Source organism: Gymnoscopelus microlampas (genome assembly GCF_963454915.1).
Source record: "Gymnoscopelus microlampas genome assembly, chromosome: 21".
NCBI lineage: Eukaryota > Metazoa > Chordata > Actinopteri > Myctophiformes > Myctophidae > Gymnoscopelus > Gymnoscopelus microlampas.
The window spans coordinates 42,925,535-42,940,469 of record NC_139958.1 but is presented as its reverse complement, the minus strand read 5'-3'; positions in this window follow the sequence as shown (position 1 = coordinate 42,940,469).

Here is a 14,935-nt window from a genome sequence, read left to right as displayed (position 1 = left end):
CGTTTTACTACACAAAAAAATATTTGAAAACTTAAGTCACTAGTTTTGCAGATTTACATCATTATTACAACACCTACTAACCATTTAAAGGGATAGTTCACCCCAAAAATGACTTTTTCCCCCCTATCGATTAGTCACCCCATGGAGACTTACAGTATTAGATTTTCTTTTTGGTTTTGTCGCATTCCTAAGGCAATAATTTGCTGACCGGCAGCGGTTCCGGTAGGAGACACAAATAGTCTCCTTTGTGTCTCCTACCGGAACCGCTGCCTAACGGTCCCGAGGTCATCAAATTATTGGCTTAAGAACAAAACCAGCGACAAAACCAAAAAAATATCCATGAATTCAAGTCTCCATGGGGTGACTAATCGATAGGTGAACTATCCCTTTAAGCCTTGTTTTATATGTCGTCTATTAGGAAATAGCCGATCTACAAGCTCACAATGTGTCGCGATGTGACCTGTGAGCTGACCTGTTTAAATGTTTGACAAACCTTTGAGCACTTTTACATTGGTAAATACAGTATATTTTGATGCCAATACTTAAAAAAAAAAAAGAAAGAAAAACTTTTACTGAAGTAACATTTTGAATACAAGCCATTTACTTGTAACAGAGTATTTCTATATTGCGGTATTGTTACCTTTACTTACGTAAACAAATCAGAGTCCACAGTGATTCATCTCAGAGCAGTATAATCTGACTCGAGGTCAGATCTAACACGCACACGTTGTTTGCTCACACTGACCCGAGGTATGTGGCAAGAGTACTTAAAAGGAGCACTTCACCCATTTTCAACCTTATCTTCATCTAATTGGTCGTAATAAAGACGAAACCATTTCTGTCTACTCACAGTGGACAGTTCAGAAACCTGCCTACCAGTGACATCATCGGTAGGCAGGTTCGGTCATTTGAAACAAGATTTTAAACTTTTTTTTGTTTTGTTTTAAATGAATGCAAGAACAATGGCCTCTAACTTTGCAGAAAGAGAAACGTTTGTATTAGCTTGGAATCCCCATCGATGATGTCACCGGTAGGTCTCTGCACTGTCCGCAGCCGACCAATGAGACATAGAGTGAGTAGACAGAAATGGTGCCATCTTATAATGAGCATTAGTGAGGGCCAATTATGTGACGATAGGTTCAAAATGGGTGAATTGCTCCTTTAAGTAGCCTACTTAAACCCTATATACATTGTTGACCAGGGTCCCCGCAGGAGGTCTATACTAGGCATAGTGTTTGACCAAACCTCTTGCCTGGTCAAACACACTATATATACTGTACTTTAGTTGACTGGAGTCCCCCAGGGGTCTATGCTAGACCCCCTGCCGTTTTCCTGCTTCACTAAACACCGTTGGGCGAAAATAGCCGATCTACAAGCTCACAGTATGTCATGTTGCTAACGCGTTGTGAGCTTGTACATTGGCTATTTTCTCCAAAATGTACACCCAAGAATAGGGACGCTAGGTTTTATGTGGTCAAATGTCTTTAAGTGTGTGTGCGCAGTGGTGGAAAGTAACTAAGTATATTTACTTAAGTACTGTACTTAAGTACAATTTTGAGGTATTTGTACTTTACTTGATTATTTCCAATTTCCAATACTTTTACTTCTACTCCACTACATCTCAGAGGCAAATATTGTACTTTTACTCCATTACATTTACTTGAAAGCTTTAGTTACTAGTTACTTTTCAGATATAAACTATGATATAATAAAACACACATTAATCACTTTAGCCCTATTTCATACATAGGCTATTTGAAAATAGCCGATCGCGTTGTGAGCTTGTAGATCTGCTATTTTCAAATATTTTGTACTTTTACTTTTGGTACTTTAAGTACATTTTGATGCCAATACTTTTGTACTTTTACTCAAGTCATTTTTTTATTCTGGACCTTTACTTGTAACAGAGTATTTTTATATTGCAGTATTGGTACTTTTACTTAAGTAAAGAATTTGAGTACTTTTTCCACCACTGCGTGCGTGCGTGCGCATTTCCGTCCTAAATACCAAAAAGTCCTTTCAACTGCCTCACATTTATAAGTTATAAAAAAACACAAACAAAGTACACGTTGTAGAAAACGAACAAAAGTTGCATTCCACTCGTCATGTTGTGTAACACACGCATTCACTGCATTCATTTTTTCCTTTTTTTTTTTTGCAGTCACACAGAAATGCGTGTCCCCGTAAATGAACTGTGAAATGTTAAATATGGAGTTTGGTTTCTCTTTTTTTTTTTATAAGTCACACAGAAATGTGTGTCCCCTGTACGTGAACCCTCTCTCCGCTTGGATCACTTCCTGTGTTCCTCCTTCATATGAGGTCACCACAGCTACGTGCTGGAAAACAGGACGTGGATGATAGCGTTGTTTGCAGCCTTATCCTGCTCCTTCCTGTATTTACACACACCCTGTGCTCAACCAATTATCATGACAGTGACCGCCGCGAGAGCTAAACAATAACAACAGCCTATCATTCTATGATGCCATGATATGATACATCTGAAAAAGTTGCATTATTACGGCATCATAGACTTCCTTGACAGCACTGTCATCAGTGTTGTGTACATCTGTTTGTTGTTTACGTCATGATCTATTAATATATTGGTTTCATTTCGATAATTAAACTCAATTAATAATACTATTATTAATACTTGAACCGTGGCTCTGTATTTGGTCTGCGCTTTTTGGCCTCTACAGCAAACCTTTGCCGAAAATAGCCGGTCGACGCGTTGTGAGCTTGTAGATCTGCTATCTTTTGCAGCATGTTCCTATAATGCTAGGGTTCCTGTGGTTAATGTAAAAAAAGAAGGATAAAGAACTTATCACAAAGATCTTGGCTGCCCCCCTGTTGAAGACTCATGAGTTATGGGTCAGGTTTATAGGGTTAGGGTTGGGGTTAGTGTACTTCTTCTTGGTCAATCCCTTTCTTTTTCCCCTCTACATCAAATCTCTTTGCCAAAATAGCCGATCTCCGTGCTCACTGAGTGTCGCAGACTTGCAGATTGTCTATTTTCACTGGATGATCGCCTATCACTACATGACCTGAGTAGAGATACCACGGGGTTAAACTGGATCTCTGTTTGAAAGTAACCCTAAGCCTATGAAAATGTCCTATATGTTTTTTTTTACGTGCAAGTGAAAGTGGTTACGTGTGTCTGTGGTTTTTGGAATATAAATACAACATTGGAATATTATTCCAAAATAGCAAAAATAGCAGATCTACAATCTCACACTGTAGTAGTATGGCGGAGTAGGGCATTATTTTTTTTTTAAAACATAAAAAGTTGAAATTATGGAGATATGTAACCAGGTGAATGACTTTGCATGTTGCGTGTGTGTGTGTGTGTGTGTGCGTGCGTGCGTGCGTGTGTGTGTGTGCGTGCGTGCGTGCGTGCGTGCGTGCGTTTTCATAGAATGACCTGGAGAGAGGAAAAGCCAGCACAAATAAAGGGAAAGGAGTCTTCCTGTTGGTCAGTAAGTTATCTAGCGTGACGCTCGCCGTGCATTGTTCACCTCGCTGTTTAGGAAGAGACCAAAAAAAAGAAAGAGCCACACGCACAGCCCATGATGCTGGAGGAGGCTGAGACATGTTTTATAAATGGTTCCCTTTGTTTGTCTCCTTTTGTTTGTGAGACACAAATATCACGTGATTGTTTTTAATTGCTGTGCGTGGTATTAATCCAGATCTGCTTTCCTCCCTTGATTTGGATTGTATTGAAACTCGGTGAACAAGCTGCCCTGCCATGTTAGGGACGGCCGTATGGGTAGAGACTAGGCCTTCTGGGGAAACAGCTCCCAGGTTCGATTCCCGGTCCTGTCAATGTCTCCCTGACCATGCCACTTAGTGGTGGAAAAAACGACTCAAATGTTTTACTTAAGTAAAAGTATCAATGCTGCAATGTAGAAGTACTCTGCTACATGTGAAAGTCCGGAATTCAAAATTGACTTGAGTAAAAGTGCAAAAAGTATTGGTATCAAAATGTACTTAAAGTACAAAAAGTAAAAGTGCTACAATATTTGAAAATAGCAGATCTACAAGCTCACAACGCGTCGCGATGCGACGCGTTGTGAGCTTGCAGATCGGCTATTTTCAAATGGCCGAAATGTATAGGGCTGAAGTGGTTAATGTATATTTTTCTAATTGACCCCCCCGCGCTCAAGACTGATTTCTTGGGCAGCAATCGGCTGCTGAAATTGAATTTTCCCTGTGGGATCAAATCGGTCCAATAAAGTTTTTATATCTCGTCTTAAAACGTATTTTTACTCTCCTAGATTTCTTTTGGGTTTTTTATGCCTTTATTAGAGCGGGATGGGGAAAGTAGGCTAACAGGAAATGAGGAGAGAGATGGGGGGGGTGACACGCAGCAAATCAATCTATCTATCTATCTATCTATCTATCTATCTATCTATCTATCTATCTATCTATCTATCTATCTATCTATCTACCTACCTATCTACCTATCTATCTATCTATCTATCTATCTATCTAATCTAATATCTAACACTTTGGTTCAACACTGTTGTTTTAAATAAGCTCTGTAAATAGTGTGGATTGGATTGATTGTGTTCAGCAAGAAAAGTAACAAGAACAAGTTACAAGAACCCCAAAGCAGAACAGTATTAGAATCATTAACTAAGACAGGAAAAGGGCTCCGTGCCTTTCAGCCAGCTGTAACAGGAGGTGCAGTGAGGGTCAGGTCACTTATCTGGGTAGAGGTCCTGGTTCATCTGAAGAGATGTTTCTTTTCAGGATTTGTAGGCAGGTTGAATTAGGCATAGCAGATCTACAAGCTCATAGCGCGGCACTCGGTGCCGCGATATGAGCTTGTATATCTGCAATTTTTTTGCTTCTGGGGGTCCCTAGAACAAAATATTTTGAGATGGGGGGGGGGGGGGGTCCGCAGACAAATACATGTCATTTTGGAGGTCCTTAACATGAAAAATGTTTGAGAACCACTGACATATAGCAACATAAGTCAAATAAATACATTTAAAGAAAGAACTGTTAGGATTTAGAAAATCCCCAGAAGCAAAGATTTGAGTAAAAAATTATCGCTTTAAAAAAAAAATATATATATATATGTATATATATATATATATATATATATATATATATATATATATATATATATATATACATATATATATATATATATATATATATATATATATATTCAAAGATTTGCAGGCATTGTCTCGATTCAAAAAATAAATAGCAGATCTACAAGCGAGCTTGTATATCTGCTATTTTTTGATAGCCAAGTGGTTAAAATGATTGTGACGCTATGTTAACTAATTTAGCTGGGGACCCCCCTGGTACCCCCCCCCCCCCCCCCCCACGGACCCCTGGGGGTCCCCGGACCACTGGTTGAGAGCCACCGCTTCAGATCTTCAGTGTAAAACGCTCTCCCTATGAGCTCTTGCGCTGCAGTGCCAGTAGATAGTTCAGCGATGACTCAGTCATTCACGCCACAGTAAATCAGCGCAACCGCTGGCATGCTGGCTGTCACTGCCTGTTATGCACATTACAGCAGATACATACCTCAACCTTTCCATGCCTAGGACCCCCGCGTTGAACTGTATCAGGCGGACCCCCATTGTAAAAAAAAAAAAAAAGGTTGGTAACACTTTACTTAAAGGTCGGGTCTATAGCGCATTATGATTGCATTTATAATGCATTATAATGCGCTTATAAGGCATATAAATTACATTCTCTCACTGGATTAACTTGAAATTATGGTGTTAAACTGTTCCTAATTTTGCTGGGGACCCCCTGGAACCCCCCTCAAGGACCCCCTGGGTGTCCCCAGACCCCAGAGCCACCGACCTCAACGATCTTTAACTATTCTGTAGGCCTTTCGTAGTATTAACTTGATCTTCAAAGAATTGTCAATATTTTCAGCCAATGTACGGTATATAAATTAGTATAGAATGTATCGAATGAATTCTTACACAGTAAAATCAAGTGTTCATTTAACTCTGAAGACTGTGCAAATGTAACCAAATGGACCCGTAAGGGGGCACTTCGACAGGGGGTCCGGGACTCAGAGATACTGCAGGGGGGCCGCCAAATCTTTGTGTGATTGGAACTTCATTTTTCATTTTTTTTTACATCAACCACTTATTCTGGGGGGAACATTAGCGGCTGATCTACAAGCTCACAGTGAAAATGGGTGAAGTGGTCCTTTAACTAACCCATTCAATCCGGTAACGCATCTGTGTCATTTTAGATCTGAGCTACAACCTTTATTTTAAGCTTCGGTGCCGCGCTACGAGCTTGTAGATCTGCTATTTTTGAAAAATCTTGAACATTTGTGTAAATCTTTGAATACGTATATTTTTTGATACAACTCAGATCTTTGCTTCTGGGGGGTACCTGGAACAACATCTTTTGATGGGGATCGGTGGCCAAAAACATGATTTTGGGGGTCCTTGACAAGAAAAGGTTTGAGAACCACTGACATAACAACATACGTTTTTTTTCAAAAAACTGTTGGGATTTACAAGACATTTGTAAAGATTTGCACACGTTTTCATGTTTTAAAAGAAAATAGCAGATCTACAAGCTCATAGCGCGGCACTCGGTGCCGCGCTATGAGCTTGTAGATCTGCTATTTTTCGACATTGTGACGTCAGTGACGGGGACACGACATGCCACAAGGGTCTTCCTCCTCAGCGTGACAGCTCAGGGACAGCGAGCAGAGGCCGCTCTCCGCCTGTTTACCGTCAAAGGTGAGAGGTCGCGGGGGTGAATATTTTGTTGAGAGGAAAGGGTCATGACCGCCCTGGAAGAGTTTACAGAACTGCTCATGTCTCTGTGTCTCTGGTGAGTGCAAAACAGTCATACAGTGTGGTCTGGGCGCACACGCACACACGCACGCACACATGTGCACACGGACGCACATCGCACATCGCACACGCACACACAAAGAGACACACACACACACACACACACACACACACACACACACACACACACACACACACACACACACACACACACACACACACACAGAGTGACAGACAGACAGACAGACAGAAAGAGAGAGAGTGACAGACAGACAGACAGACAGACAGACAGACAGACAGACAGACAGACAGACAGACAGACAGACAGACAGACAGACAGACGGAGAGAGAGAGAGAGAGAGAGAGAGAGAGACAGTCAGAGAGAGACAGTCAGACAGACAGACAGACAGACAGAGGGACACAGAGAGAGAGAGAGAGAGAGACACACACACACACACACACACGCACGCACGCACGCACGCACGCACGCACGCACGCACGCACGCACGCACGCACGCACGCACGCACACGCACAGTGCACGCACACACACACACACACACACACACACACACACACACACACACACACACACACACACAGACAGACAGACAGACGCACACAGACAGAGAGAGACAGACAGACAGACAGAGTAGAGACAGAGAGAAACAGAGAGAGAGAGAGAGAGAGAGAGAGAGAGAGAGAGAGAGAGAGAGAGAGAGAGAGAGAGAGAGAGAGAGGAATAGACTTTGACCAGACTAATACCTATCTTTATAAGGGGGATTTTTGGGGGCCGTGATTGTTTGAAGGCGATCAATGATTTATGAACTTCAGTGCACACAGCAATGAACAGCACATCCTGTGACCTTTTGACCTCTGATTGTTTGCTGTACAACTACAGTTGGTGAATTCCACGGAACAAGCAGAGAAGTGTATTAATGATGTAATCTAATTTATTGTACTTTTCTACCCTCCTCAGAGACACAGAGAGTACACAAGCAGTGTTGCCATGTATGCTTATAATAAGCGTCTTGGGGCTGGTTTTTCCTGTAAACTCGCTTGTAAATATCGGTGGTTGTGGGTTGTGGTTTTTTGGGGTCATTTCTTACGTGTAGTTGCTTATTTTGGGCTTGCTGTGTAATGTTGTTCAAAACCATTTTCATGCCAAGGACCTTCAAAATGAATAACTCTGCTGTCCGGCAGAAACCAGATAATTTCAAAGTGTTCATTTTTCAGGAAATGAAAAAAAAGTGGAGTTAGGAGGTTTTGTTCATCATTGATAAGAACAGCTGAATGGACCTCCAAGCTCACAATGAGGTTGGAGGTCAAAAGGGGGTGGAGCCTGGAGTCAGCAAAAGCAGCTAACTCTTAGCAAAACGTTTGAGGATCCAATGGAGTTAGCTGGTTTTGTCAGAGGCACTTTTTAATGCTTTTCATTCGTTCAATTTTTTTTTTTTTACCAACACACAGACATAAAGGGTGTTCAATGGCCCTGATTTATGGGAAAAAAATGCCAAAGCATCAAAATGGAGTTAGCTGGTTTCTGCCGGACAGCAACGATATGCATTTGTCTGCAGACCCCCATCTGAAAGTATTTTATGCCAGGGACCCCCATACAAGATTTGAGTTGTTAAAATGTTTCAAAAACATTACATTTTTTCTCATTTTCTCCAAGATTCTTTTGAAAATAGCAAATCTGCGTTGTGAGCTTGTAGATCGGCTGTTTTCAAATAGAAGATGTATTATAACATTTGGTTTAAAGGGGTCATGGAGTGCAGCCTTCTTTTGGACTGTTTACTTAAGTAAAAGTATCAATACTGCAATGTAGAAGTACTCTGTTACAAGTAAAAGTCCGGAATGCAAAATTCACTTGAGTGAAAGTAAATGTACTTAAAGTACCAAAAGTAAAAGTGCAAAAATGTTTGAAAATAGCGGATCTACAACGCGTTGTGGGCTTGTAGATCGGCTATTTTCAAATAGCCTATGTATAAAATAGGGCTAAAGTGGTTAATGTATGTTTTATAACGAAATATTGTATATCTGCAAAGTAACTAGTAACTAAAGTTTTCAAATAACTGTAGTGGAGTAAAAGTCCAATATTTGCCTCTGAGATGTAGTGGAGTAGAAGTAAAAGTACCGAAAATTGGAAATACTCCAGTAAAGTAAAAGTACCTCGAAACTGTACTCAAGTACAGTACTTGAGTAAATGTACTTAGTTACTTTACACCACTGAGTACATCCACGTATGTTAGTGTGGGATGTCCTCGTGACCGATGCCCGTGCGTTGGTTCCCACACTGCACCAATTTGCTGGCAGCTCTTGATGTCTTTAGCAGTGTCTCTGCTATAGTCTCGTTCTCCTGGCTGCTATTTTCTCGCTCACCCTTGGTATTCCCTCGTACAGTAAAGTAACTAAGTACATGTACTCAAGTACTGTACTTAAGTACAATGTTGAGGTACTTTGACTTTACTGGAGTATTTCCAATTCTCTATACTTTTACTTCTAGGCCTACTCCACTACATCTCAGAGGCAAATATTGTACTTTTATTCCACTACAATTATTTGAAAACTTAAGTTACTAGTTACTTTGCAGATATAAATGATTACATTATAAAACATACATTAACCACTTTAGCCCTATTGTATACCTCGGCTATTTGAACATAGCAGATCTACACGCGTCGCATCGCGACGCGTTGTGAGCTTGTAGATCTGCTATTTTCAAACATTTTAGTATTTTTACTTCTGGTACTTACTCTTTAAGTACATTTTGTTACCAATTTGTACTTTTACTCAAGTACATTTTGAATTTGGGACTTTTACTTGTAACAGAGTACTTCTGGCATTGCAGTACTGATACTTTTACTTAAGTAAACACTTGGTGCACTCTTGCTGATGTTAAGTGCTGACCTGCTGGTTGCGTCTTTCTCTCGCAAAATCTGGCAACACGGGACACAAGAGTCAAGACACAGGACAGTGTCCTCGAGGCCATTCCACCTCCCATCGGGGGAAGAGAGTTCAGCACCTCCTGGGAGAGCCAGCGTGTCTGCACGCTCTCACAACCCAGATATATAACCCTACCCTGCTGCTTTGTTGTTGAGTCTGTTTGTGCTTGTCTTTCTATTTTAATGTTATCTTAAGCAGTGGTTCTCAAAGTTTTTCAAGTCAAGGACCCCCAAATTGATGTGTATTTGGCCGCAGACCCCCCGCATCTGAAAAGGTTTTGTGACAGGGACCCCCAGAAGAGATTTAGATTTATGTAAAAAAATATATCAAAAATATTAAAACGCTGCGAGCTTGTAGATCTGCTATTTTTTGAATAGCCCAACATATAAATGGATAAAGTGGTTAAAATGATTGTGAAGCTATTAACTACTTTAGCTGGGGACCCTGCCTCTGGGGTCTCTCTCTCTCTCTCTCTCTCTCTCTCAGCTAAGGGGTCCTTGGACTGAAAAACGTTGAACACCCCTGGTTAAAAGTGGTTAATGGTTCTTTCTAGAACCATAACAATCTTTAAAGAATATTGGTCTTTTATTGAGTACAATAAGTTCAAGTTGCAGCTTTCAAAAGAGTTATTTTTTTCCAAATAACCCATTAAAACTTGGAAAGCATCCGTGTCATTTTAGGTTTTTGCGTTGGCTGTTCTAGCAGATATATAAGTTTGCGAGCTTGTACAGCTGCTATTTTTTAACATTGTTGAAAAAAATATCACACTGCTGTCGAAATGGAGTTAGGAGGTTTTGTTCATCATTGATAAGAACAGCTGAATGGATCTCCAAGCTCACAATAGGCTATATTCACAGCAGCCATTATGAAGACATTTACAGGTGTTACCAATGATACTAATGAAGGCTCTGTTCCATTCTGGTCAAACAGAGTCAGGGTGCTGATATTGTGCATGTTGGTTCACTGGAAACACTCTGTTACACCAGTGGGTCTAAAGTTGGGGTCCAGGGACCCTCATGGGCGTCCAAATGGCCCCTTACAGGTGTGTAACTCTGAGAGTGTACAAATGGAACCAAATGGACCCGTAAGGGTCCATTTGGTTCCATTTGTACACTCTCAGAGTTATGGGTGTCGTGGAAACCACTCTGCTACACTAAATGGAACAGAGCCTTCATTAGTATCATTGGTAACACCTGTGAAGGAAGTGATAATATGGCTGCTGTGAATAGAGCCTATGAGGTTGGAGGTCAAAAGGGGGTGGAGCCTGGAGTCAGCAGAACCAGCTAACTGCAGAAAGTTTGAGGATCCAATGGAGTTGGCTGGTTTTGTCGGAAGCGCTTTTTAATACTTTTCATTGGTTCAATATCTTTTTTTTACCAACACACAGACGGACAGCAACGATATATCAGTTTGGGGGTCCTTGGCACGGAAAAGTGTGAGAACTACTGGTTTAGAAGGGATTTGTAGAATCAGGCCTCATGGTCTTTATGGGATAAAGGAACTGGTAGACAGAGAGAGAGAAGGAGGAGGTGTTTGCTGGGGTATTGAGTTGTATATTAACACAGTGGAGCATTAAGCCCTGGCTGACAGTCAGAGACAGGAATGCCATGCTTTGTTGAGTCCAGGAGAGAGTGTGGGCTAATGATGGTGATGTCAGTGCCTGAGCACTTTCCCCTGGCACCTCCACACGGTCCACACACACACACACACACACACACACACACACACACACACACACACACACACACACAGGAGGGGCCGGCCTGTTAGAGCCAGTGCTGGGGAAGTAACTAAAGTACATTTACTCAAGTACTTTTACTTTACTTGAGTATTTTCCAATACTTTCTACTTCTACTGCACCACATCTCAGAGGCAGATCTTGTACTTTGTGCTCCACTAGAGTTGTTTGAAAAAACTTTATTTAGTTACTTTGTGGATATAGATTATCATTATAACACATACATGAACCAATTTAGAACCTATTTTATAGTTTGTCTGTTTGAAAATAGCAGATATAGGCTACAAGCTCACAACAAGTCGCAACTCTGATATAACTCTGAGTATGAATTTGGGCTTAAGTTATTAAAGTTGTTTTGAATTAAAAATCTATATCCTCAAAGTAACTGTAATTATAGTGAAGTAAAAAAAGTGCAATATTTTCAGTAGTGGCATAGAAGTTTAAAGTATCATGGAACTGAAATACTCAAGGAAATATTACTCAACTACAAGTGAAAGTTGCTCTGTCAAATTTGTAGGCCTACTTGAGTTAATGTAGAAACGACAAAATTTCAATAATAGTGAAAATAGCAGATCTTCTATTTTCACTATACAGTAGTTGAAATAGGGCTTAAGACATAATAATAATAATAATAATAATAATAATAATAATAATAATAATAATAATGTACTTTTTCCCTTCCTAGTAATGTAGTGGAGTCAAAAGTACAACATTTGTCTTTGTAATGGAGTGGAGTGAAAGTCATCCCAAACAATTACGTAAAGTATACACTAAAATGTTTTACTTAAGTACAGTACTCAAGTAAATGTACTTAGTTACTGTCTGCCGAGGCTGATGAGTCACCTGACTCTTTTTCCCTTACCCAATCCACCAAAGAGAGACTTCACAGTCAGCAATGCCACACGGATTAGCAGCCTAGCAAACACACACACACACACACACACACACACACACACACACACACACACACACACACACACACACACACACACACACACACACACACACCCAGGCAGACTATAAAATAAAAGAGTTTGAATGGGGCAAATCCATAGGAATGTGTGTGGGTGATGCTGCCTTGTGTATACTGTGTGTGTGAGTAACTATTTACGAGCCTGAGAGAGAGAGAGAGAGAGAGAGAGAGAGAGAGAGAGAGAGAGAGAGAGAGAGAGAGAGAGAGAGAGAGAGTGTGTGTGTGTGTGTGTGTGTGTGTGTGTGTGTGTGTGTGTGTGTGTGTGTGTGTGTGTGTGTGTGTGTGTGTGTGTGTGTGTGTGTGTGTTTCAAAGAGAAGGGTAGTAGATTAAAAAATCAACAACAAATTAAAGACAGTAGGAAAAATGAAGTAATTATTTTTTGTACAACCCCGTCAGTCTTTTCATGTAAAAAAGAGGGAACGCTTCAGAAGAGGGGTATTGCAGTGGCAGAAGTTGTCAGTTTGTTTTTAACTTTAAGGAATACTTCACTTTTTTCCTATCAATTACTCACTCCATGAAGACTGGAATTCATGGAGAGTCTTTTGTTTGTTTTTGTGTCACATTCCTGAGCCAATACTGTATTTGTTGTGGTGTCCGCTGTGGTAGGAGACCAATGCAAAAACTATATCAAATGATAATATTATAAACTCCAAAACAACTCTCTGCAATCACTGCATGAGAGGCCTACTGATCATTCAGGTTCAAAGAGAAGGTTTTAAATATAGTTTTTCTCTTGTTAAGATTGGTCTCCCATTAACTTCCATTAGTCAAATACTGGAATATTGCCTCAGGAATGTTACAAAAACTCATATTTTTTGGGAGTATTCCTTTAAGTAAAGTACCAATACAATGTAGAGAGTACTCAATATGCAAGAATGTCCCATTTCACAAGTTTCCAAAGTTGTCAAAAAAGTACTATGTTTTTTTTTTAAGTAAAAGTATCAATAATGCAGTGTATAAATACTGTTACAAGTAAAAGTAAAGTATTAAAAATGTACTTGAGTGAAAGTACTAACGTAATGGTGTCAAAATGTACTTAAAGTACCAAAAGTAAAAGTACTCATTGTGCAGAATGTCCCATTTCACAAGTTCAAAATGAAAAAAAAACGTTTGAAAATAGCAGATCTACAAGCTCACAATGCGTCGCATCGCGAAATGTATACAGAGCCGAAGTGGTTAATGTATGTTTTGTAATAATAATCTAAATCTACAAAGTAACTAGTAACTAAAGCTGTCAAATAATTGTAGTGGAGTAAAAGTACAATATTTGGATCCGAGATGTAGTGGAGTAAAAGTAAAAGTATTGAAAATCGGAAATACTCCAGTAAAGTAAAAAATCCTCAAAAGTGTACTTAAGTACAGTATACTTAATTTAATGTACTTAGTTACTTTACACCAGTGCAAAAATCTTTGGAAAATATCACATCTAGAAACTCACCAGCAGTCTTCGATAGCTTGTAGATCTGTTATTTCCGGGTAGACAAAGTATAAAATATTAGTCTTAATTGCATGGTCAATATGTTTTGTGATCTAAATCTACAAAGTACTACAAAGTAGCTTGTGCCTAAAGCTGTAAGCCTACAGTGGGGTAAGAACGTTCAATATTAGCCTCTGAGATGTAGTGGAGTAGAAGCATAAAGAATTGAAAAGTTAATGTACCTCAACATTGTATTTAAGTACTGTGTACTTGAGTAAATCTACTTGGTTATACTTTCCACCACTGGGGGATTTGTGGGGAGTGCTGGTGCTTGCTGTGCGATCCAGTGTGTGTGTGTGTGTGTGTGTGTGTGTGTGTGTGTGTGTGTGTGTGTGTGTGTGTGTGTGGGGGGGGGGGGGGGGACAGTTGGCAGAGGGCTGTCTCTACCAGCCACAAATGTACAGTAATTCAAAGCATGCGACTAGACGCCGGTTCTCTGTGTGAGCAGGAGCACACACACACACACACACACACACACACACACACACACACACACACACACACACACACACACACACACACCACACACACACACACACACACACACACACACACACACACACACACACACACACACACACACACACACAAAGTGGTATTACTACACTTGTGAGGACATCAACATTTTAGGATGGCAATTTTATAAAGGCAATTTTTCAGATTTTCCATCGCCCCTTTTAACCTTAATCCTAAAGCCTGATTTACAGTTGCGCGCTAGTGTCATGCACCGACAATAGCAGATCTACAAACTCAAAACGCCTGCAAAGTATACATCAGGCTCAACTCTCACTTCTGCATGCCTAGTCCTAACCGTGTCTCAAATCCTACTATACTTCTGTGGACATTTGACATAGTATAGTCAGTGGTGGAAAAAGTACTTACACTTTTTTACTAAAAAAGTAAAAGCAGCAATACAACATTATGAAAAAAATACTCCGTTACAACAAGTAAAAGGCCTGTGTTCAAAATGTTACTTGAGTAAAAGTACACAAGTATTAGCATCAAAACATACTT